At 44.1% G+C, this 5,144-nt stretch overlaps 1 non-coding gene across 1 annotated transcript; it reads left to right on the forward strand.

Moving 5' to 3' along the window:
- The first annotated feature begins 1,255 nt into the window (after positions 1-1,255).
- LOC114400995 lies at positions 1,256-1,362 on the forward strand. Its single transcript, XR_003664112.1, has one exon. It is a non-coding gene; the product is annotated as a small nucleolar RNA R71 (small nucleolar RNA).
- Positions 1,363-5,144: the final 3,782 nt, after the last annotated feature.

A 5,144-nucleotide genomic window follows, 5' to 3' on the forward strand; every position in this document is an offset into this window, starting at 1 on the left:
TGCGGAGACATTTCTGCCCATGCTAATCCGTTCACTTCCTTTAAGCTTCCGCTTATTAGGGCACAACTCCTTCAAGAATTTGGCATATCTTGGAATTTGCTTTATTGCATCCAACAGAGGTATGTTTACCTCTACTTTTCTAAACGTTTCCAAGATCTCTTTCTCTGCCTCTTCCATTTTTTTGTTGGAAACTGCTCTTGGAGGGAATGGAAGAGGAGGAATGTGCTGCTTCTGCAAATCAGAATTACCTGTGGAAGAAGATTCACCTGCACAGAAATTGTTAAGTAAATTTTTGTCATCACCTTTTCCTGGAGTAGAGTGAAGTTTGGCAGGTTCATTTGCAGATGAGGAAGGTGCTACGGGTTGAGGTCCTTGACACTGCTTTCCCGACCTTAATGAAATGGCACTGACATTTTTGGGATTTTGGACAGCTTGATAAGGTAGCTTGTCAGAATTCTAGGACTGTTGTTGATTCAATTGTGTAGCTAATTCTCCCATCTGATTAGTCAAGCTCTGAATGGAAGCTCTGGTCTCTTGCTGAAACTGCATGTTCTGCATAGTCATTTACCTCACAAGTTCTTCGAGGGAAGGTTGTGGAGGGGCCTCAACTGTTGGCTATTTCTGGGGTTGTTGCTGTTGTTGGATTGGTGGAGGAATGTATGGTCTACTTGGGCCAGCAGAATTTTGGAAGGAAGGAGCAGGCTACTATTGTTGTTGCTGAGGGCTGGACCATCTGAGGTTATTGTGATTCCTCCATCCAGGGTTGTATCTGTTGCTGGAGAGGTCATAATTGTTCTGCTGTGGTTGATTTTGCTGCTGAGGTGGAGGAGGTCTATTGTAAATGTTTGCAGCATAAGCTTCAGGCTGCTCAATTGCTCCAGGTTGCTGCATGGAAGGGCAAAGGTCTGTATGGTGGTCAGTAGAGGAGCACAAACCACAAACTCTTGCGACAGGAACATATTTCTGATTCAAGGCCAGCTGGGTTACTAAGTTAACCAATGCATCCAGTTTGCCTTCAAGCTTCTTAGTTTCAGATGATGCAGATGGGCTTGTAGCTACCTCATGCACTCCTCTAATGACTATGGCATCATTTCTGGCGCTAAACTGTTGGGAGTTGGAAGCCATCTTCTCAATTAAATTTCTGGCTTCAACAGGAGTCATGTCTCCAAGGGCTCCACCACTGGCAGCATCTATCATACTTCTCTCCATATTGCTGAGTCCTTCATAAAAATATTGGAGAAGAAGCTGCTCTGAAATCTGATGGTGGGGGCAACTGGCACATAGTTTCTTAAATCTCTCCCAGTACTCATACAGGCTCTCTCCACTAAGTTGTCTAATACCCGAGATATCCTTCCTGATGGTTGTGGTCCTGGAAGTAGGGAAAAGTTTTTCTAAGAATACTCTCTTAAGGTCATCCCAGCTCGTGATGGACCTTGGAGCAAGATAATACAGCCAGTCCTTTGCCACTCCCTCTAATGAATGAGGAAAAGCCTTCAGAAATATGTGATCCTCTTAGACATCTGGGGGTTTCATGGTGGAGCAGACAATATGAAATTCCTTCAAATGTTTGTGCGGGTCTTCACCTGCAAGGCCATGAAACTTTGGAAGCAAATGAATCAGTCCAGTTTTAAGAACATATGGGACATCCTCATCAGGGTATTGGATGCACAAGCTTTCGTAGGTGAAATCAGGTGCAGCCATTTCCCTTAGAGTCCTCTCACGGGGTGGAGGTTGTGCCATGTTCTCAGAATGTGCAAAATCAGAATGCTCAGAATCAGAATGCTCAAAATTATAATGCTCAAGATCAGGATGTTCAAAATCACCAATAACAGAATGCACAGATTCACCAGTAATGGAATGCTCAGAATGATCAAAAGGTATAAAATGATGCCTAACTAATCTATGAAATGTCCTATCTATCTCAGGATCAAAGGGTTGTAAGTCAGATGGATTGCCTCTAGTCATACACTACATTCAGCATGCACACAACTAGTTGCCTTGTCATGTAAATAAAGGTGTAGGTTTGAACTACAGCTACCCTCAAATGATATCCAAATGACTTGAAATTTTGTGAGCAACCTTATAAAATGATGAGAAGATAGCACAAACAATTTCAGACAAAAATTCAAAGTCTAACTATGAAAGCTAAAATTGGTGGGTTAAGAAAAATAAGTGAATAAAACTTGAAAAATAAAAAACTTTTGACAGAATCTCTTTTTTTTTTTTGGACGATGGAGACCTCAGCCGGCCTATGGCCGGCTCCCACGGCGTAGGAAATTTTTTTCTACCCCAAATGCATATTTAATAATTGCGATTCTGATAATCGGAGCAAAAGTTATGGCCGTTTGAAGTTTTGACAAACACAAAATTTGCTAGTTTTTTGGAACTTTCAAATCTGACCAAACTAAAGGCTCTAGCTATTTTTCCCACAAAATATGGATTAAAAGAAGTTACCACAAAAAAATTCAGCCAAAAATAACAACCCTAGCTACTAAAACAAAAAATCACAAATAATTCAACATGGGTGGTCGCTAAAATCCGTCTCTAATTGATTTCTACTACTACTCTGTTTTGCCGCAAGCACAATCTTCACAGCAAAACACCCAAGACTGAAACAGGGGAAACGCTTAATGGGAAAACTGAAACAGAACACACATTAAACGAAATACCAGGACACTAAACAACACTAACACACATACTAACACAAGACTAACAATTTAAACATAAAACACGAAAGAATTAAACACACAACACTAGCTACCTATTATGAACCTTTTGACACTGCTCCCCGGCAACGGCGCCAAATTTGATCGAGGCCGTACCCGAATCAAATAAACATGAAAATGCAGTAACTAGGGAGTGATCCTAGGGTCGTTTCCCAACGAGCAGTAACAAACCAAATGTTCATAATATACTTGCAGTAACAGTAACAGTAACGATTGGGGGGGTTGTTTGTTTTGTGATTAAAGAGCAGAACAAGTAAACTGGAATACGAAACTACTAATATTAAAAACGGGTTGTTTTCTCTGATTCAGAAGCCATTCTCTTATCCTGGGTTATGGAGAATTCGTCCCTAACAATCAACCACTTAATCCAACCCTATTTCAATTTACTAAGCGAAAATCAACTTAGGGTTTTCAATACGTGATTAGGCACCACATACACCAGTTAGCCCTTCGTCCATTAAGCATGAACGCAAGTTAGGCATCAGAGGCATTTAATCAAACACGAAGCGTGCACTGATTAATATTCACGAATTTGGGATACTGGTGAAGGGAGAACTGCCAGGAAACCACATTACAAGCGAAACCTCAAAGAGAGTTGGGCTTCATCCTCAAAAGGAAACAACACCAGAAAATCTAGCCTTCCATGGATTCAAACAGAAAACGCAATTGAAACATGAAGTAGAAACGTAAATGAACAGAAACGTAAACGAACAGAAATGTAAAATGGAACAGAAACGTAAATGAGAGTAGAAGAAGAAGCAAGAACGAAATTGTAATTAGAAGCAGAAAACGTAAAATTGCATTACGAACTCAGAAACATCAAAGCAGAAAAACGAAAACCCTAAAACAAAAGCTCTGAATAATGAATAGTATAACAGAATGCCTTGCACGAATCCCAAGGATGCTATTTAAAAAGAGTCACTCAAAGTCACTGGGCCCTATTACAATACTTTGGCCCAAAACGAAATAAACACTGAACAACATAAAATAAAATTGCGAAATTTCCTAATTAACTAAGGTAAGCGCTCCTTAATTTGCCCTCTTCAAGTCCATAACCAAAATCCGGATTAAGCCCAATGTTTCATGAATTCCTGAAATTAGATTAAAAACATCAAATTAGCTAAATGAGCCCAAATAATAAAACTGCCTGATTAATTGACGTGGCTCCACTCCCTCCCAAGAAATCAAGCAAATCCGTCATCTCCTCGTCCATGCGGGCCTCCTCTCCATCGCCGGGAGCCTCTGCGGGCGCCTCCCTTGCATGGGCCTCAGGCCAATCTCCGGGCCATGCGACCTCAGCCCTAAACTGATCTGGAGTAGGGCACGCAAAAGAAGCGAAACCCTGGCTCTGCAAATTGAGGCTGAGCTGGTAGAGATACTCATGGGTCTGCACCTGCCCCCTGTGGTTGGCCGCCTACTGGCAAACCAAATGCTGTAAATACCGCTCCATGTCAAATGACACAGCTGGATCAGCCTGATGAGGTGGCGGCGGTGCGTCTGGGGCCTGTGGTGCGCCACCCTGCGCCTGTCTAGGCGTGCAATACTTCTCTATGAAGGCCCAGGTGATCGGTGGTCGAATCACCTTACTAGGTGTGACGGGAACCCCGAACGACTAGCAGAGACCCATGATAAATGCTGGAAAACCCAGGGCCCTGTTAGACTTATCTGGGTCTAAAGGGTGCCTGGTAGGTGGCATACTTGCAAATAAATAAATGGCGTCAGCGATCAACTGAGCCATATGAACGCTCATCTGTGTCAGGATGGCATACACCAGCTGACACTTCGGCAGAGGGAGGTCGGAATTATGATCACTGGGCAGGATGTTACTGAGCAGCAACGTCATCCTCGTCTGGGTCAAGGTAGTCATGCTGGTGCACATGATCCGCACCCGTCTCCTGGCAGCGGTCCGGGCAAAATCCTGACCCGGTATGCACAACAACTGGGAAATGGCCTCCTCGTCAAACCCATCGGCCTGGTTCCTTCTCTGGCTATACTTAAACTCCTGGCCCTGCTCTAACACTAACGGGTCTCCCAGGAATTGGCTGAGGGCGTCTGCATCAAAAGGAATCCACTGGCCCCTCACCCATGACCGCATGTCCCGCACACCCTCCTCCGTGGGCCAAGCATTGGCATAAAATTCCAGGACTATGTCTGGGTCAAACTTAGCCATGGGGGTGACCAGCGACATCCACCGCCGGTGAGCTATCTCTTCCTGGAAGTCGGTGTACTCATCGTCCTTGAGTTGGACGCGTCTCTCTCGGTGGAAGGACCATCCTTTAATGGCCTCGAAACGTTGCTGGTGCTCAGCGCTCTTGAAACGATGGCTGTCAAACTCGGGAGCGGCACTGGTCCCTTCAGCCGCGGCGTCCTTCGTGGATCTCTTTGCGGAAAGCTTTCTTGGAGCCATTTCCTGCGAGG

Source organism: Glycine soja, chromosome 19 (genome assembly GCF_004193775.1).
Source record: "Glycine soja cultivar W05 chromosome 19, ASM419377v2, whole genome shotgun sequence".
Classification (NCBI taxonomy): Eukaryota; Viridiplantae; Streptophyta; class Magnoliopsida; order Fabales; family Fabaceae; genus Glycine; species Glycine soja.